This window comes from Cervus elaphus, chromosome 28, assembly GCF_910594005.1.
Source record: "Cervus elaphus chromosome 28, mCerEla1.1, whole genome shotgun sequence".
NCBI lineage: Eukaryota > Metazoa > Chordata > Mammalia > Artiodactyla > Cervidae > Cervus > Cervus elaphus.
This window is the reverse complement of record NC_057842.1, coordinates 31,717,540-31,739,034: the sequence shown is the minus strand read 5'-3', so window position 1 is coordinate 31,739,034 and position 21,495 is coordinate 31,717,540. Positions and strand designations below refer to the sequence as shown.

The window sequence follows — 21,495 nt, the reverse complement described above, 5'->3', positions numbered from 1 at the left end:
AGGGATTTATCACAATAGATTCTACAGATCAGACAAGAAAAATAAAAATATTATGGATAATTTTATGCCAATAAACTTGACAAATTCAATGAAATGGACAATTTGTTTGAAACCACTTTGCCAAAACTAATGAGATAAAACAGACAATTTGAATATCCCTCTTTTAAATAAAGTGAAACTGTTAACCAAAAACCTACCCCAAAGAAAAATCCAGACTGTTGGTTTCACTAGTAAAATCTATCATTTAAGGAAGAAATACCATTAATCTTGTACAAATCCCTTCATAAAATAGAGAAAGAACACTGGACAGTATTTGCTGCTGGACTGGAAATGAGAAGTGAACAAACAGAAAGAACAGGCTGACATATAATTTTGGTTTCCACTGCCCAGGTAAACGATGGCCATTTACCAGGACAGGGAAGAAACAGACATGTGGGAAGGGAGAAAACATACATTAATAGCTCTGTTTAGAACATTGAAAGTTTAACCTGCTAAGTTTGTATGACAAGTCTAAAATTGGATCTATGAGTCCACAGGTCTGTAGTATAATCCAGGCAAAAGCTGCAAGTGTGGGAATTATCAGCATGTAAAGCCATAACTGAGATTACCTGGAGACTGTATGTACGTGGAAAAGAGAAGAGCCACAGGACCAGATACTAAAGTAAACCAGCATGGAAAAGTAGAACGTAGGAAGTGACACTGGCAAAGGAAACTGACACAGCATATAGGCACTGAGGTCACAGGAAAACCAGGAGATGTGTGGAGATGAAGAAAGCAGTCTTTCTATCAAATACAACTGAGAGGGTAGACACCATTGAATTTGGCTATACAAAAGTCACTGCTGACCTTGACAAGAGGAATTTTAGGGGAGGGCTGGCGGGGGAGTCTTACTGGACTGAAAAGAGGAAAAGAAGAAAGAGAGAATGTAAACAACTTTCAATTGGTTTTATTGTAAAGGGTAGAGGAAAAATGTGTTAGTAGATTATAGACATGAGGATTAATACATTTTTAAGGTTATAATTCCAGTGGGGAAAATCCATAACAGAATGATGTAAAAGAAACAGGGCTCATCTATGCATAATAAGCAGAGAGAATGGAAGGGGAAGCAGAGAATTTGTGCAAAGATGCAGGTGGGTTTCTGACTTGATGGTGGAAAGATGGTATTCCCATGAGAGGGCTTCGGTTTCTTTGTGAAGCATATGGAAAGTCAGCAGATGAACACAAGAGAAGAAGGTGGGACAGAACATGAAATACAGGTGCCAGAGATAGGGAAAGTGAACACTCAGGGAGATTTCATAGGATTGTAGGAGAGAATTGAGTGCCCATTTGAGAACTAATGTGAATTTAAAAGCATTTAGCTGAGTTGTGAGTTTCTTCTCCAGCAATGTTCATTTACTTTAACTAGGAATTGTCAAAACAAATTTGGCAGAGTGGGAAGGAAGCCGGAAGGTTGAGGGTTTATACCACTCTCCTTTCTCCCTAATAGCAGAGTAAAACAGTGACCAGGTACATTTTGCTTCAAATCCACTGCTAAATACAGTGTGAAAGGAACTCATTTTCCAGAAATGACAGTTCCATGTCCATGACCTCCACAGTTTTCAGTGGAAGAGAGGAAAGGTAGTGGTCCACTGCCCTGAAAATTCTGGCTTTTCGATTCCACCTTCTTTTTTTTCCAGCAGTCATCTGACCATAAACACTGCTGTCTCAGGTGTTTCTTCTTCTAGTAGGATATGGAGAACTTATCTATTACCCTGCTCAAATTAAAACTTTGTTGCTATGTATTTGTTGAACCTCACATAATTCCTGAATAAGAGAGGATTGGCCCCTTTTTCCTGGTGACAGGAATCAATGTGACAAAATTTCAGACACCAAAGATTTGATAGGCACTGGCATATCACGACCACCCAGGTTACTAACACTGTCCTCATCCAATCGTACTTCTCTAAAAGACTCACAATGAGGTCATGGCACTTTTGATCTGGAAAAAAGCAGAGATGGATTCTTTGCAGGCTGATGATCTATCTTTAGAGCTCACTGGAGTTCTTGGCTCTTCTAAAGTTCATCATGTGAAATGTTTCAGCCATCCTTGACAGTGTTATCACCCAACATGCACGTGAGCTTTGCCTAACACTGCTAGCCAGTCCTAAAATACAATACTGGGCTCTATGATTAATTGCTCTAGATTGAATATCCATTTCAAAAATGACAACAACAGGGATTTGCATATCTTATTAGTTTTCTACCATGACTTCATTTTGTCATTGGTAGTTACCACTTATAATAGCTAATATTTATTGAGTACCATTCTAAATGTCTTATGTAGATGAACTCATTTAATCCTTGCAGCAACCTAACAAGATGGATACTATTATCGTGCCCATTTTAAGGGTAAGGAAACTGAGCCACAGATGGAGTAACATGCTCGAGGTGAAGGTATGATGTATCAGAGCTGCAGTTTGAACCTTGCATCCTGGCTTCAGGAGGTAGTTATCATCACATAATCACATGAACTGCCCCCATAATTTACCAGGCTTAAATAAAATAAATAACTATTTATTAGGTTGTGTCACTTTGTTTCTACTAAATTTTATTTTAGAATACCCTATGTTGTTGTTGTATTTAAAATAGTATAAGTTTGATCATTTAACTTGGGGAAATTTTGTCTGCATGACTAGGTGACCTAATAGAATTCTCTAAATTCTCCTTACAGTATTACCATCAGAAAAACATAAATTTGAACCATATAAAATAGCTCTTATTTTACTTTCTAACTAATAAACATAGCAATTTTGTGTGGCTCAGCTTAACACAAAGGAGAAGCTACAAAAACACATTCAGTCTAGCTCTCTGCTTTATTTTGGTATGATGATTTTCACTGCCATTCACAATCTCTTTCTTGGCCTCCCTTGTATCAGGTACAACCATATCTCAATGAGAGAGCAAGTCAGTGCTAGGGAATAAAGGGAATAAACTGTAACTGAAGGACAGAATCATTTCTTACAAGACAGCACTTGGCCATGATGTCTGAACACTCCTGACCTTGGCCTCATGTGCCCTGGGAGTTCTTCAGCCCAAGTGCTCAATAATGAGAGGTGTGACCTGCCTCTGAAAGCAGATTCAATCTGAGCCCTTACTATTTATTGTTTTTCAAAGAAACTTCTCTTGAAACCGAACAGTAAGAGTCGGTTTTTCAGATTAAAAACTTTGTTAGTTATAATAGTTCCAAGAAGACTGTCAGACACTCAAGAATCCTAAGACCTACAACATGCAAAATTCCACATTTCTCCCACAGGATTTTTCAATGCTAAAAACAGCATCGATGCCAGTCTTCCCGGAAAAAACATTGCTAATTGACAATCAGAAGAATCCAGCTAATGTGTCTACTGAGTGTGAACAAGAGAGGTTGTCACATCCAGAAATTCCAGAAGAGTTTTCTTTCTTTAGAAAATGCATATCTTCCCAGGACAAGCAGCAGTTGTCTCACGTGCTGTAGTCTGTGTCACTGCTCACAGCTGAGGCAGAACAGAGGTGACTTCTGGGCTATTGCAAGTGTCACTTTCTGTATTTGGCAAGGGTAGCAGTCTGGATGTCCTCATCACATGAAAAGGTTGACAGCATGGTCATTTTAAAATTTGCCCAGAAAGCCTATCAAAGGTATGAAAGGTGGCACCCAGAAGATAAATAGTAGGATCAGGGAATAGGAACGTGCTTGTTATCGTTGACACAGACCATTCTTTCTGTCAACAAGATATCACCAACACGTCTTTTGCTGTGAGGTGATATGTTAGGGAGATACAAATAATAGAATATAATCCCTATCCACTTCAGAAAGAGATAGGCATGAACATCTAAAAATGACACACCAATATGAAGCAGGCTGTAGAATAGCTAAAGATACTTGGTCTTATAATCCCATCCTCCCAAATTTCCAATAGCATTTAACCAAATTAGAGTTGTTGGACAAGATGATGTATAGTCTTATAAACATTGTGGAAACCACCTCCATCGGCCACCATATATTAATATATCATGCTGGAAAGAATGTCTACAAATAGAGTAATGAAAAGAAAGAAAGAAACAAGCTACTAATAGCTGGAAAAAATGCACGCACTTTCTTCATAATACTGAAAGTAGTTCTGCTCTTGGCAGGAGCATGGATGCCATATAATCCAATTGTCTTCTCTTTCGAATGAGGAAACAAAGCCCAGAAAAGCCAAGCAATATGTATTTTTAAAATTATGTATTTTAATTTTCATTAAAATTCAATACAATCTTCAGTTTTCTAAGAATTGTTCAATAATTTTGCTTCTATCAAGGTTATAGAATGCTTCAGCTACCAAAGCCTGGCTGAAAATTGAAGACTTCCAGCCCTGTTTAATACTTAGAAGCCAGTGAAGTATATACTCAGTGTGATTCTTGGAAAAGAGAGACATATACATATTCTTACATCTCACCTTCTTCAGATATCCCAATGAGCAACACTCTCAACAAAAAGGTAAGATACCGAAACAGTTTATTATGGAAAAAGAAGTGATTTTGAGGTCAGAGGAGTTGGGTTCCAAACACCTAAGGCTGTTTAGTATAAGGTACATTTCTGCCTTAGCCTTCTTTTGCAAAATTATAAAATGTACTTAATACTACCTGATCTTCTACAGAGTGCTTCAAAGCAAGATTTAAGCCTAGAACAGAATTATTCCCAATTTATGATTGTACATGCATTTGGATCATATGTATGTGGTATACTGACCAAACATAACACTTTAAATTCTATTTCAAATAGTAAAAATTGAATTGTACAAAAATGAAGTTTAAAAATAAATATAAATAATAACTTTACAGGGTGATTTATAAATTAGATGAGATACTGTATATTAAAGCACAAAATATTATGCAAAAATATGGTAAATATTTAATATCCTTTAGTCATTAATTAATATATTCAACAATATTGAATACCTACTCTGCATAAACCTACAATTACAATGATTTTATTTTGAGTAATAAAGCAATGAATTTTACACAAATCCTATCTTGAGAGTCTGTTTGTAAAAATGTCTTCAGTAAAATGGAAAAGAAGTGTGATTACAGATGAATGGCCAAGTACCCTTTGAGTTTTAGGACCTCATACACAAGTGTAACCTCTTCACAGGTTTTCCCAAGGCATTAATGGCATTAAATCATATTCTCACTACAACAATCTTATTCAGCAAAAGCATTCTTAATTCATTTTAAAAAATCTTTGTTCTGTTAGGAGAAAGTATTAAAGCTCTTAGATCTCTTTATTATAAAAATCATCATCAAATCCATTGAACTTTATGTCACTTTGTCTTTTATGCCTTTAGCATAGAATCATGAAAAACACTGTAATTTTTAACTACACATACAGAATATTTTGATTACACAAATAAACATTTTAGGAAAGATTATCTCCTCCTTCATTTAAATTGCCTTGATTTTTCATTGCCTTCTGATCTTGACCTTTATAATGCTACACTGTAGATTAGAAGCCTGAGTTTGCCACTAATAAAATTGGAGATTTTGGTTGAATTATTTAACATCCCTGAACATTGGTAATATCTGTACAAGAGGGATAAGATCAAAGGTTCTTTAGGAAAATTAAATGAAGTCATACATGTTGATGGTTCAGTACAGTGCCTGGCATCTCATACATCCTCAATAACAGTTTTTATTGTTTTCTTAATAATCCATTTTGGCATCATACTTGATGATAACATTAGCTTCACCTTCTTCAAAACTATTTTCTCAGAAATTGTGGAGTACAATAAATGAGAAATATACTTTCAGAGTAGCATCCTGCTCATTTTAAAATTCATAAGAAGAGCCTGGCTGTAATTCTACTATAAGAATTCCACACCACCCTTTGTTATTAATTTTACAAAGCATTCTTAATAACCTGTTCTGGCTTTTTAAATGTGAGACACCTCGCTTATCCAGTGCTCTGCCACAACCTAGCCAAGTCCTCATGGGCCTGATCTTGTCTGAGCTGAAGTATTATACATGTGCTTTCAAGATGGACCTCATTGGAAAATTTTTTTTCAAAAGATAGCAAGGTCCCTTCAAATTTTATGATCTTTAACAGTCATTGTCTCAGATGTTGTTAAGAACTCATCAATATGTCATTGAGAATGTGGGTTCCATATGTATTATTATTAAAACTTGCAGAACAAACAGCAAGGAAATAGCAGTGAAAAAGACAGACATCATTCTTGTTCCTTGAACTTATGTCCTGGTGGGAAACAAAAAGTAAACACAAGCTTAAAAAGAAAAAAAAATGTGATACCTTTAATAAGTAGAATGAGCTGATATAACAAATATTGAACTGAAATGTTGGAGGGTGCTGTAGATGCATGACAGTGGTCGGAACCACCGTTAGGTAGAGGAGATGCTGAGAATGTGGTATGAAACGCCATAAATAATTGTTGAAAGGAATCCAGACATACAGGGTCTTGGGGAAAAGTTTAGAATTTATTCTAAGTGCAGCCAAAAACCACTGAAATATTTTATATTTGGAGTGATGTTATTCATATTTTAAGATCACTTTTTTCCCTCCAGTAGACTAATAAAAAGTTGTTAAAACAGAAATGCTTCTTTAGATAAATCTGACTTTTTTTTTCATTTTGGACATGATTTCATTGCTTAATCAGTTCAATAAATCTGTCACGTGACATGTCACTGAAACTCTCAGGGTAAAGATAGTGAAAAATGGTCCACATGTTTATCTATTGGTTAATTCTGATAATTGAATCCCTATATGTAGTGATTTGTTATTGTGCCTATGAATCATTTATATTTCAATACTGTGTGTTAGAATTATATTTCTTCTTCACAGGTCCAGTGTTCCATACCCTCTGCTACGCAAAGAGAAACATCACTACCATCAAAATCAACTCTATTTTTTTTCTAGTACTCTGTGCCACAGTCTAGTTTGCTTTGCATTTTAACCATGAGAGATTCATACAACTTTTCTCCCCTTAGAGTTTCAGTTCTCCTTTTGGTGAAAGAAAAATCTGTGTTCACAATATTCCACAGTTTCCCATTGTCTTAATCTGGTCATTTACTACATGGAATCTTTCTTCTTTTTCCTGGAGACGTACTCTCCCTGAGCACACCAGTCTCCTGCTCCAACCTGAATCAGTATGTTCTAGATTGTCTGCACAGCTTACATGCTAACACTTCCCTTTCCTGATTCCTGAGTTTGATGCTTTCTTAGAGTTCAGATCTTCCATGGATTTCTCCCATACACTACTAAAGTAACCCTTAAACAATTTTTCAAGGGAAAAATGCATAGATGGTAAGACTTCACAATCTTTGTATGTTTGAAAATATTTCTAATTGGCCTTCACATTCAGTTGACAATTTTAGCTGAGTATAAAATCATCAATTCAAAATCTTCTTCCCTCAGAATTTTAGAATTATCCCTCCACTGTTTTCTCTCCTCCCTCTTTACCCTCACCCCGCTTTTTGAAAGTAAATTTCCTCCTCTTTCTTTGCCACTATACTCTCCTCCTATTCTTTATACTCTTATATTCTCTTTATCATATTTCTGACAAATTTTGTAATCTTGTATTTATTCTTTGTGTGTAACTTTCATGTATCTGAGTTCAGTTCACTTCAGTTCAATCACTCAGTCGTGTCCACCTCTTTGCAACCCCATGAACCACAGCACGCCAGGCCTCCCTGTCCATCACCAACTCCTGGAGTCCACCCAAATCCATGTCCATTGAGTCGGTGATGCCATCCAACCGTCTCATCCTCTGTCATCCCCTTCTCCTCCTGCCCTCAATCTTTGCCAGCATCAGGGTCTTTTCAAATGAGTCGGTTCTTCACATCAGGTGGCCAAAGTATTGGAGTTTCAGCTTCAACATCAGTCCTCGCAAGGAACACCCAGGACTGATTTCCTTTAGGAAATCAGATGGACTGGTTGGATCTCCTTGCAATCCAAGGGACTCTCAAGAGTCTTCTCCAATACCACAGTTCAAAAGCATCAATTCTTCTGTGCTCAGCTTTCTTTACAGTCCAACTCTCACATCCATACATGACCACTGAAAAAACCATAGCCTTGACTAGACAGACCTTTGTTGACAAAGTAATGTCTCTGCTTTTTAATATGCTATCTAGGTTGGTCATAACTTGCCTTCCAAGGAGTAAGCATCTTTTAATTTCATGGCTGCAATCACCATCTGCAGCGATTTTAGAGCCCAGAAAATCACTGAAGAAAAGTATCTGGGTTAGGCTACGGTAAACGTTTCTAGTCAGAAGAAATTTTCTTTTATCAGATTTGGAAATTTTTGTTTTTATTATTTATTTGATTATTTGCTCCTTTTCACATTTTCTGTTTTCTATTCTGAGACTCCTCTCCAGTGAGATGATCAGAAATTGGGCCTTTTGGAAGAATCCTCTATCTCTCTTATCATTTTTTCATGTTTTCTATTTCTTCTTCCTATATATTAGAAGTCTTGATTAATTTTATCTTCTAACTCTTTCATTAAGCCATATTTTGGTAATACTCTTTTTCAAATATCCAACAGCTTCTGGTTTCTCTGACCATTCATGTTTAAAATTATTTTCTTCTGTTTATGTGACTATAATAAAATTTGAATTTTCCTAAATATAGAAATTTTCATTTAGTATTCTCTTTTGTTCCCTGAATTATCTTTGCTTGCCCTGGGTTTTGTTGTTTTGTTGATTATGATCTTTCTCTTCTACGCTGCTGGTTTTACTCACAAACCTAATGACCTCTACCTGTCCCTTGATTTTTAATAATAAATAAACAGGCTGATGATTCAAAGTAGTTGGGTGGTTTTCTCTGCTGTTGCTTTTATACATCTATTTTTTGAAAGGGTAGGAAGACAGAAATCTGAGTCATCAGGCAGAACTTGTCAAAGGGCAAGCTTAGCATTGGAGAGTACAGATAAGAAGTTTACCTAGAGGTTTAGGTCCCCAGCTGTCAACGTAAATCGGGTTTTACTCTAGACTGTAAAATCCACCTCAGGCAACCTCAGCTCTTCCTCAGAAAAATTGTTTAATTGTTCTAGAAAAAAACCCTTTGCTGTATTATTATTATTATTATTATTTGCATATGGGTAAATTCCAACTGCCTGTTTACCATACAGGCATCTGCAGGGGGGCCTTGCAAGACCAGAAGAAGCAATTTTTATAGGAGATACCTACAATGGTCCTGATTTTCTTACCCCCAAGATTTTCACTGAGATTGGCTCCTCCCTCCCCTGTAGCCCTTACTTAGAGTGATCTGGATCATAGTTTCTTTTGCTCTGTTTAGTCAGCCATTCACTTCATCTACTCTCTGCTGTCCAGAAATGTGTACTATTCTTGCTTTGCTGAAGAGTACATGTGATGGCAAATATTGTGGCAGCCATTTTTGGAAAATACAATCTCCTACACTAGTAAATGCTACAGAAATACCCACTAGTCAGTTTCAGCACAGCACAAAAATGGAACAGGTTTCTGGTAAAGGGAGGGGTTCAGACAAAAATAACTCATTTCATCTTTATATTCCAACTCAAGAATTGAGTTAAAATACACTTGTTCAGAAGACATTTATTCAGAACAGAAACTTTCCTACTGTTTATTTTTTGCCCATGGCTTGCTGGCCTTTATTATTTGCACTTTATATTCACTAAGACCTTTAAGATCTTGGAATTCAACTTCAATAATTCAATTCAACTTAAGGAAATCTACTGATACTCTGTTTCAAGAGAAGTTCTAAGTATGCTCACAATTTTTATATTCTCTTCTCTCTGACTCAAAAACGAGTATTCCCTAATTTAAACATATAACCTATCTTGTAGTTTTTATCAGCACATAATATGGTACCTTGAATGACTTGATTGTAAGGTCAATGGGTAACGAGCAAGTCTTTCCCATTTTTATATGTTACCTAATGCCCAACACTTAATAAGCATTAGTCAGATTCATAATGAGTTTGCCTTAAAAGCTCAGTTACTAAATTTTATATCTTCTGGTAAGAGAAGAGTTCCTCAGGCATATTTATTTTTGTCTTAGCTAGAGTCTTAAACATGTTGTTAAATGATTTCTCAACCTACAAAATAGCAGTGCAGTGAAATAAAAGCACTCTCTCCTAGACTATGAAGGGGGAAATGACTTAAGTCGCCAGTTAACAGGCATAAGACCAAAAAAATCATCAAAAACAGCCTCAACTTTTAAAAGCACATTACTATTAGTCTATTTAGAATATTCAGTGTAGGACAAACAAGCACTAATCATTTCTAACAGTCTCCTTGTACACAAGCCCACTATCATAACCATGATTGGGTGAGAGCCAAGCACCGGAATTTGGGGGTGCAAATGCTTACATTTACACTCTGTCTCTTCACTAAATGGTTATATGGCTTTGAAGATGTTGTTTCCCCTATCTGAGCTTTGATTTCCTTATATTTAAGAAAAAAATTATGATTCTTATGGCTCCTAGAGCATAGTAAAACTCAATAAATATTAGTTATTGCTATGCTCTTAGTCTTCTACACAAAAATTACTTTGAGCTCCCCTGGTGGCTCAGATAGTAAAAAATCTGCCTGCAATGCAGGAGACCTGGGTTCGATCCCTGCATTGCGAAGATCCCCTGGAGAAGGACATGGTAACCCACTCCAGTATTCTTGCCTGGAGAATCAGCTTGGATAGAGGAGCCTGGAGAGTTACAGTCCATGGGGTCACAAAGAATCTGTCATGATTGAGTGACTAAACACAGCGCACAGAACAGATAACTTCATTTAGTAAAAGAATGGGCAACATTTTGGAAAGATTTTTATCTAAAATGAATCAAAGGAAAAAGAACAGGAAGTAGAAGAGGAAACTGATATTTATATAACAGCTATCATTTTTAAACAGCTGTTGTGGTCCAGTGACTACAAGAGAAATTAGATATAAACTTCCCCATTAAAAAAAACACTATCAAAGGTATTTTTGTCTTTTATGTATGAGGGAATTAAAGCTCAGAGATAATCCCATTTATTTTTTCAATCATTCAAGTAACATTTATTGAGAGTCTACTGTCTACAAAATATTAGCATAAGAGACAGAGCCTCTAGACCTGGATCCTCTTCTACCCACCATAATTTATTTTAAAACTTTATTTAAGTGAAATTATTTTATTACTATTATATAAGTGACTTTTATGTATATATCAAATATAAATTTTAATATGATAAACTGATGTTCTCATATTTACGAAAACATGCTCAATAAATGTTCAAAGGATATCTACATATGAAAACATATGAGAAAGATAAAAAGTATAACAGAAATATAAACCCTTTGAATACAAGTATTTTAATAAGCAATTCAAATCTCATACAACACTGTCTAAAAGGTGTCCAAATTATAAGTCATGATCTTATGACATTAATTTCCTAAAATAGTACGTATTTTAGGAATCTCAAAATATCTGTCATCATCCAAGAAGTTTCTTTATGATATCATCCTCATAGGATTCAATTACACAAATAACAACATTTTTTTTTTTTTCAGGAAAGGAATGGTTTACCACCCCATGCTTGCTAGAAGTTCTGGGTATTTTGCTAGTTGTTACCATCTTTAAATTTGGCAACTCTGAAATAATGTAGGCAAAGGACTAGATTCCAATGTCATTTTAACGGGACATTTAATAAATATCATGATTTATTGGCTTACTTGCACGGACTCTCAAAGCTGTGGCTACTTGTCAGCTCATGAAGGTTGCTTTGATTGGGTTGAATATTTCAGTTGTGATTCAAGTGGTTTCTTCCTCTATTTCTCACTGAGAGAGTAGTTTCCTGGCTCTAGCACCCTTCTGGAGGAAAATGATGGATTCAAAAAAGAGATATTAAGTCTAAGCATTTTGAACTTTTATCCATATTCATCACTTTATCATCCCATATCTAAACCATCTCTGCCAATGTGGCAGAAACCACAACACCTCAGAAGTTCTGATACTGGCCCTGACATTCCTTAGTTTTATGACTTTGGCTAAGGCCTTTAACCACTGGGTCTCTCAGCCTCTTCATCTGTCAGTTGGATTATAATGTATCTCCCTTGCAAAGATAAGACAAATAATAATAAGTCATGTTTATGCAAAAAGGTTACTGTTTTTGAAGTACACGATTATGCTAGTGGGTGTGAATCAAAGACCAACCCTGAAAATGGTAGCCAATCGTACCCAACTCTGTCCTATCTGAATAGTTGTCTCATTCTCTCATCAAATCCTCATCATGTGTCAACAAGCTTTATAGTCACAATAAAGTCACAAAACTCCAGTCTCTTCACTGGAGTTCACAGTCCAAACTCACAGTTCAGTGTTATTAGCATGCCCTAGTTATCTTTTTGTTAAAAATGGTAATATATTTAGTGCTTTAGAGTTTATAAAGTTCTATATTATTAACTTGATTCATACAACAACCCAGGAATCTACCTGTGGAAAAGTTTATCTTTTTATTGTGGCTGTTGCATTCTGGTTGATGTCCCACCCCCTTTTGCAAACATTTGAAGTAATAGAAGTTCTAAGCCACACTTTGCAGATAAGAAAACTAAGACTCAAAGAGATTCATTGGAAAAAGAAGAAATGGAAAATTAGTTGTAAGTCTATGGATAAGTCTAGATCTATTAATTATTAATATATATTCCAATTTTTTATTGCTAGTTGATTATCTTTTCTTTGCATTTGTTCTTACTGATATTAACCTTATCTGTTTTAACTTGTTCTACATTCAGCCAGCAGTAGCTAAACTACATCTTTTAAAAAATTATAAATCTCTCACCTACTTATTTTCCTAGTCCCAAAGAAATACAATATGATATGATAAAATAGTGAGATGAGAGGGAGCAACTAGCCAACATTTTATATTAAGTTTACAAAAGCAACCAATTTAAGTATTCCCCACAAATTATGAGTAATAAAATATTAGGAATAAGCTGCCTTCTAACACATCTTGAGACATTATTTTGTTGGAAGTACTTTAGGTTTATAGAATATCAATTATGATGCTATTCAACTCTAAGGTCAAAACCAAATGTAAATTTTGTCTATATTGCTGTCACTGCTCCTCTGTATTTTCTTACTGTTATTCCTGTTCACACATAATCTGATACTCAAAGATTCAAATGTTCGTATTTCAAAAACACAGTCTTCTTTGAGAAGAAATAGGTCAGATTTCTGTAAAATATGTGTACTGAGCTATGCAGTAATGATTAAATGCCAGAAAAGTAGCATATATGTTTCAAGACAGTACAAAGGCTATTTAAACATGAGGAAAAATATTCCTATTCCCATTTTCCCCTCATTTGTACCTGGGTGAATATAATTCAGGTTCAAACATCAAATCAGCTAAGGGGTAAATGAAGTTACATCCCCAAAACCCCAACTTTAATAAAATGTCAAAGACTTTACCACTTTCCTTAAATGTAAACCCTTACAAACACAAAAAGAACAAAAAGAAACCAGAACATCCAAGTAAATTTCAAAAGGCATTTACTATTAGCATTAATAATAGATGTAATAATTTATATTAGGTAAAACATTATACTTCTCAAATTTTTCTCATGTCAATTCATTGTTTACTGCCTGCAATTTCTGGTCCTCAAATCTTATTGACATTCTTCACCATCTGAGGGAGGGCCCCTTTATAATCCTCAATAAATATCAAAAAATGTTAACTGTAGCACTCATTACTACAAAGGAGTCCAGAGCAGAGAATCTAGATTTCCTCAAAAGAAACTTTCAAAAGGAAATAATGGAATATGACACTTGGACAAGATGAAAAGACTCATCTTCCTTTGCTGTTTCACATAAAAAATGAAGAGTTTGTCTCATTATTTTCTGTTTTCCTCTCCTTTTTGACATATTTCTGGCATGTTATATCCTGTTCTCACAGTTTCCACAGTGAAATAAAAAAATTGAAGAGCCTAGCATTTTTGGATGTAATAAATTACCACCAGGAGAAATTAAGGTGATTGTCACCTATTGTCTTTGAATTTAATATTTTTTCCTTTCTCTAACTTCATGTCCTTCAACAACTACTACATTTCCCTACATCTGCTAAGGTCTCTTGGAGGACAAATAGTAGGTAAGTCAAACAAAGACCAAAACTCTAAATAAGCTAATAATGGAAATGCAGGTGGAAGGGTGTTTTCCACATTTTAAAAAGGACAAATATATCACTGCCAAATAGACATTTAACTAATAAAGAAACTGGCTCAGAAAAAGAAGCAAATTATAAAGAAATTATATCACTGGGTAGAAAATTATATGGAAAGTCAAATCCTACTAAGTGTGGTATTTTGTGGTTCTGCTATAATGGAACAAGACAAAATGACCTTTGAATGAGTTTCCATTTAACATTTAATTTCTTATTACTAAGGCATTGGATCTGTACATAGGAAAATTCATAGCTAGAAAATAAAGAACTTGATCAGTATCCAAACACAGATACTGGTTTGGATTATCCGTATTAATCCAAATATGGATAAGTAATGAAACAGAAAAATTATTTAATTACATGACCATTAAACACTTAGGAGGGTCAAAACTAAACCATAAAAAAGAATCAATCTTAATTATTCACAATTTAAAATTTTATATTATTTACTCCATTTTTAATATTGAAGCATGCCTCCTTGTAATTTATGATTTATACCAAAATTGGGTTTTTTCCTTTATAGAGAAAAGAAAGGAATCCTTTATTTACTAAGACCTTGAATAAGCAAAGGGCCAACTCATTGTGCTATTTCTTATTATTTGGACAATAGTATTGCTGTATAGTCAAGTAATGATTTGGTCTTTGGTCCTTTGGATCTTTGATTTAGTCCTTTGGGCTTTTTTTGATATTACCAAGTTCCCTATTCAAGATGGAAACCTTGAAGTCAGGTCTAAGCCTGGAGACCCATTTAAGGAAGAAGAATTTGACAAATCAAAGATCAATCATTTGGTTGCCAAGTTCAAGCTCAAGAAGACAAAGAATATCAGGAAGAACAAAAAGACTAACTTTGCCTCTTGGTGCACCTTGGATGTCCTACTTAATGTTCTTTGATACTGGGACTGATGGTGACATAATAACTACTAGAAAAGACATAAACTATCAATCCCCTCCACTCCCAAACACAAATAGGTACTACTTACTCAGTTAACCAGCTTAATGCTTAATGTCTTTGATCAGATTTATGAATGTAAGAAGGCATTAAATGCAGATAAGAATTATTGACAGATCTGAATTCACAGACATGCAAATTAATTTTTAACATTAATGCTAAATGTATGCTGCTGAGAAATCATAGGCAAAATGATAATATTAAATAATTTGTAACAAAGGAAGATGTTAAAACATGGTTCAAGAGGTTGGGAAATACAAACAGGAAGTTCAAAGTCTCTTCTAAGAAACTCACACATATCTTTCCATACATTTCATGTTAGAGATGAGAAAGTACTAAGTTACAATCTATAATAAAGACAGAAAGAGCACTCTTATCCAATTAGACTGCTGATCTGAAAAAAATAAAGTACCAACAAAAACAGAATTTATCTGTAATCCCATCAGGACTATGCCAGAAGACTATGCAAGCTAGATGATCACCTGTAGCTTGTCACAGGTGTAGTAACTCCACCTGGAGGTGTCAGTTCCAGATCCAAGATCAAGTAGGATGGCTATGCAGTCCAGAAATACATCCTCTATTAAGCCTGGCACAAAATTTGAAAGACCTACATTTGTAGCAAAGTCAGTGGAGTGGCAGTTTAAGAATCTCATTTCAGATGCCATTTCAAGTATTCTGAATCCTTGGTTATAAGTTTTATCAGCACCCTAGATTAGTGGAAAATACAATTCATGTCCTTTAAAATAAAGACTTATTTGAAACCAGCACCATTAAGCAAATCATGACAAACATTGCTTATTTTTAAAGGGGTTTTATTTAGGTTCAGTCTTCTAATGACAGAGGTAATGAATCTTATTTTATCCCATAGACTCCCCTGTTGCCCAGTATCCAGGAAGAAACACAAAGCATGCTTTGGCTAAGATTGGGGCTCTCTCACATTGTGAAAATTGGGGCGTTTCCTAGGGAGAAGGATAAGTAGCATTACATAATTAGATGTACCAAATTTTCTGCTTAGCAACAAATTTGTGCAAGCAAAAAAATGTATTCAACTTGAGTTACTCTGATGAATGCTATAGAGGCCCTTGGAAGCCTAGAAAAATCTTTTAGCCACTTAGGGATGCTAATTTGCAAGGGACAGAAAAGCAATATGCTAATTTTTGTAAACAGCCATTCTCTGAACAAACATTCTGGAACACTACACTGGCACAAGAAGAGGGAGTACATCTCCATTATTCTCAGAGACACATAGTAACCTGATCCTGATATTCTAACTCGGTGGGGTTTTGTAGAATTTTTCCTTCATGAACAGGACTGAGATTTCGGAAAATCCTTGTTTGGGTATAAAGTCCTTGTGCCTCTTCAGTCTGCAAGAGATTTAAATGTTTCTATCTCCAAGGTAGTGCTTTCTCCATTCTAAAAATATTTTTGTTGACCTACTTCAATTGGGCTCTTTAGGGAAAAAAATTTAGAAGTCCATCCTTTTTTTTTTTAACAAACCCTCACCAGTTCAGAAATTTTACTGACACCATTTCTGACATAAGTCCTACTTCTGTTTGACACTGCCAGTAAGAGGGAATTCATTAGCTAAAAAATGGGTCACTCGACTTTTCAACAGCTCTAATTGTTCTAAAATTATTCCTTACATTCATTTTCAAATCTTCCTTCCTTAACATTTCTACCCATTCATCTCTACTTAGATATAGAAAAATTAATTCTTTCTCCTATGCAGCAATCCTCTCAATATTTAAAGACAATTATTATAATGTCCTTTTCCAGGAAAAAATGCTCCAGTTTTTACCAGGTTTTTTAATTTATATCATGTTTGTCGCATATAAGATTTTTAAACTGAAATCCAGTTGATTTACAATATTGTGCTAATTTCAAGTAGACAGCAAGGTGATTCAGTTATATGTGTATATATATATATATATATATATATATATATGTTCATATTCTTTTCCATTATGATTCATCATAGGATATTGAATATAGTTCTTTGTAGCAGGACCTTGTTATCTATTTTGTATATAGTAATGTATATTTGGTAATCCCAAATTCCTAATTTACCCCTCCCCCACCCTTACCCTTTGATGACCTTCTTTGCTATGTCTGTGAGTCTATTTCTATTTTGTAAATAAGTTCATTGTATCACTGTTTTAGATTCTACTTCTAAGTGATATCATTTATTTATCTTTCTCTGAGTTATTTCATTTAATAGGATAATCCCTAGGCCCTTCCATGGTACTGCAAATGGCATTCATTCCTTTTTATGGCTGAGTAGTATTCCATTATATATATATATATATATACACACCACATCTTTTTCATCCATTCATGTGTTGATGGGCATGTAGGTTGCTTCTGTATGTTGGCTACAGTAAATAGAGCTGCTATAAACACTGGGATGTGTGTATCCTTTCAAATGAGAGTTTTTGTCTTTTCTGGATACATCTTTTCATATATATCCAGAAAAGTGGGAGTGGCATAGATGACACTATGACAACTCTATTATTAGTTTTTAAAGGAACTTCCATACTATTCTCCATAGTGGCTGCATCAATTTACATTTCCACCAGTGTATTTTTCATCTCAGACATTGTAATATTATGTCTCTGCATAACATTTTGAACATATAAAATAAATACAGTTATAATTTTTGATGTCCTTGTTTGCTAATTCTAGCACCTGTTTAAATTTTAGGTATATTTTAATAGATCTTTTCTACCTATTATGGGTAATATTTTTCATCTTTTCTGAAAGTCGAATCATTTTTAATTAAACGCCAAACACTGTGAATTTTACCTTACACGATGCTAGATACTTTTGTATAACCATAAATATTCTGAAATTTTGTTCTGGGATGCAACTGAGTTTACTATGTTTTGTTTTTAAGCTTTGTTAGGCAGAACCAGAGAAGCCTTCAGGCCGTTAATGAGCCAAGACTCTCTTGGGTGCTCTACCTAAAGCCCCATGTATCATAAGGTTTTCCAGTCTGACTGGTAGGGACAGGCACTATTCCAGTTCTTGTATGAATCTCGGGCATTGTTCTCTCTAATCCTTTTGGATTGTCCTAATAGTTTCCTTACATGAATGAGCTGACGAGCATTCAGGTGAATACTAGAGGGCGGCTCTCTGCGTATCTTAGAAGTTCTCTTTCTGTGTATTGTAGCTCTGTCCTCTCCAATATTTTGTCCTATGAACTCTAAGTGCCTTAGTCTCCCTAGATGGTCAGCTCCATCTTATTAATTTAAGGTGTCTGCTGGGCTCTGCCTGCATTCTTCCTCCCTATGCAAGAGCTTGGACTCACTATCAAGAAACTCACTTGGGAAACTGGAGACCTCACCTCATGTGCTTCCAGTGTCTCAAGAATCACTGTCCTTTACTGCCTTATATACAATGCCTTTAAAACCATTATCTCACATACTTTGTTTGTGATTTGGTTCAAACAGGCATCAAGATAAATTTAGTTCCTCTAACTCCATCTTTTCTAGAAACAAAGTGTCAAGAGAACTATTGAAATGGCTTCATAACTGGTTTCCCTACTTCTTTATTTGCTCTTCTTAAATTTTATTGTGAGTTTCCTACTTTAAATCTTTTGCTAATTCCAAATTGTCACATCAGTAGTGCCCAAGTCCTGTCTTTGGACAATGGTCAACTCTGTGGTGAAGTTCTCACCAGAAGAAAATGAGAAAAATAAGAACAGTGTATCAAGTTTTAAAATCATTTATTGTGAAATATCAAAAATCTACAAGATGTAGAAAAGCAATTGTAGAGTTCAATCAATTATCATTAAGTGAAAAATTAATTTATCATCAAATTAAAAATTACCAGATCCCCAGAAACCCTTCCGAGCCACATATATATGTAGGTACTATGTTTTATCTTACTATTTTTTTTGCATCTACTCCTTAATTAAAGTTAGCCAAAGTTAACTATACAGTGAGATATGGCAGACTGCAGTTGGAACCTAACTGAACTGAGGCAATCAGAGTTACTTTCCTAAGGCAGTTCTATTTAGGCTGAGCCACAAGGAATGAGTAGGAAGTATCCAGTCAAGGAGGAAAGGAAGAGAGATAATCTGGAAAAAAAATGTGCTTTTTCCAGGTAGAATTTGGCTAATATAAACTACCAGACACACACACACACACACACACACACACACACACAAAGCTGCAAATGAGAAGGGGATAAAACTACAGAAAGATAAGTATTAAAATTATCATAAAATCACATAAAATATCATTGGTATTCAATTTGAAAATTTCAGGAAGATTAATGTTTTTCTAGGAAAATATGAATTGTTATTATTGAAAAGAAAGAAATCAAATAACTGACTATACTGTTAATCATAAAAGGATTTTTAAAGTATTTATCCTGGTTTTAGCAATTTCATGGGTGTATTCACTCAAATTCACATGTAACAGATAATATTTCTTCTATAAAATATGTTGAGGCAAAAAAAGGTAGAAGGCTGCAGTTCATTTTATGAAGCTTTTAAAGGTAACCCCAAAATCTTAACATGTCTATAAATATCAATTTGTTGTTGTTCAGCCGTTAAGTCACGTACGACTCTTTTGAGACTCATGGACTACAGTCCACCAGGCTCCTCTGTCCATGGGATTTCCCAGGCAAGAATACTGGAGTGAAAAGGAAAAATGAATACTGGAGTGGGTTGCCATTCCTTTTCCAGGGGATCTTCCCAACCCAGGGATCAAACCCATATCTCCCACATTGATAGGTGGATTTTTTTACCACTGAGCCACCTGGGAAGTGCTTTCTGTAACTTAAACGATACTTATGCATTAAAAATGAGCTAATATACCTATAATAAAACATTAGAAAATTTCTTTAAAATCACAACTAATTCACGGTTATTGCTACCATTCAACATGTTTCTGGGCTGCTGAATTGTAAGTCAACAGAGAAATTACTAGCACTAGTAAGAATTAATAAGAATTCAATAATGTGACCAATTATAGAAGTATGCAAAATAGATAAATTTCATATATATGTTAGTAATTTATAATAGCAATAAAAAATATGGGTCTTTGAAAACTTTAAAAAATATAGTAAATTAAGAAGTAGAAACTAAAGAACACTCTTCTGTATTTCCATGGAAATATTTAGACTGGTTTTTTCCTTGTAAATCATAACTATATAGCACATACATTTTTTTCACATGTTTCCTCTACCTAAGATTACCATTTTCCTATGCTTTTACATTATTGAGTTTTTTTAAACATAATTTTTATGATGGCATAATGGTTGATATACGGCAAAGAAGTGAATGAAATTTAGGAGTTTCACCACTAAAATATTCCAACATTTCTTTGTTCAGGAGGGAGAAATGATTCCCTAAGTAGCAAGTATATATCCTACATTCCAAAAGCTAAATGACATTAACAGACACTAGTTTCTATCTCTTTAAAATTTCTGGTGTTAAGAAAAGACAGCTGACAATATAATGACAGTAACCTTAAGAAGTATCTGGTTTCTTTATATTGCTGAGCTGCCAATAAATCCCAAGCTGCCAGGGATTGCCTTAACACATCACCATTACAGGAAAGAATCTTCCTCGTGTCTATAAGCCTTAATTGGCAGGGTTTTGTTTGTTTGTTTGTTTAACCTGTAGTCACAAGAAAGTTCTTCCCTAAAGCAATTGTCATGGATAGAATGAAAGATACACATCTTTTAGAAGTGATGAGGGATGCTTCAGCCATACTCTCCAAATTCCCACCTAAAGATTCCAGAGGACCCCGAGAAGGCATCAAGTGATCTTGTGATCTCAATCTTGCCTCTGTGCAACCTCTCCTCCCCCAAACAGAGCAGGGTTGATAGATATTGAAGAATAAAGAAAAGAAACTACAGAAAATGACAATCTGGAAGGAAAAGGAAATTTAAATCAGTTTTGAATGTACAAAGCCTGAAAGGGCAAACCTGGAAAAGTGTAGAAACCCATCTGCTGTTCAACTCTGAGTTTCTATATCCTCATCTGCAGAAGGCTGAATCAGCAATAATTGAGCTTCCATGCCAAGCCCTTTCAATGTATGGCTTAATTAAAACCTCTATGGTAGAGGTTTGTCTTTGCCAGTTGTCTATGGTAGGGACTGTCATCCTTATTCTGTATGAGGGGTCTGAAATTCAGAGCAGTTAAAAATCAGGTCTCAGATGATGCAACAAGTAAGTGCCCCTGGCAGGATTCCCCATCCAGCTCTTTGTAAAGCCCAAACACAAGCTCCTTCCATTTGTCACAATAAATATACTTTACCCTCTGATTGTTCTGAATACAAAAGGTTTAGATGCCGATCATTACATCTCAATAAATATTAGTTGATTCAATGAAAGAAGATTATTGTCGTTGTTGTTTGGTCGATAAAT

At 34.9% G+C, this 21,495-nt stretch overlaps 2 long non-coding RNA genes across 5 annotated transcripts in view; one reads left to right on the top strand and one right to left on the bottom strand.

Annotated features, from left to right (window-relative positions):
• The window catches only part of LOC122685263, a 212,356-nt gene that overhangs the window by 112,549 nt on the left and 78,312 nt on the right, over window positions 1-21,495 (bottom strand). The window contains exon 2 of one of the 4 annotated variants that reach the window (XR_006338313.1): window positions 11,689-11,827. The exons of the other annotated variants lie outside the window; for them this stretch is intronic. This is a non-coding gene — a long non-coding RNA (uncharacterized LOC122685263). The remainder of the gene's footprint in view (window positions 1-11,688; window positions 11,828-21,495) is intronic. 4 annotated transcript variants of the gene reach the window in all.
• LOC122685262 lies at window positions 4,085-7,006 on the top strand. The gene is made up of 3 exons (XR_006338311.1): window positions 4,085-4,224; window positions 4,317-4,495; window positions 6,851-7,006. It is a non-coding gene; the product is annotated as an uncharacterized LOC122685262 (long non-coding RNA).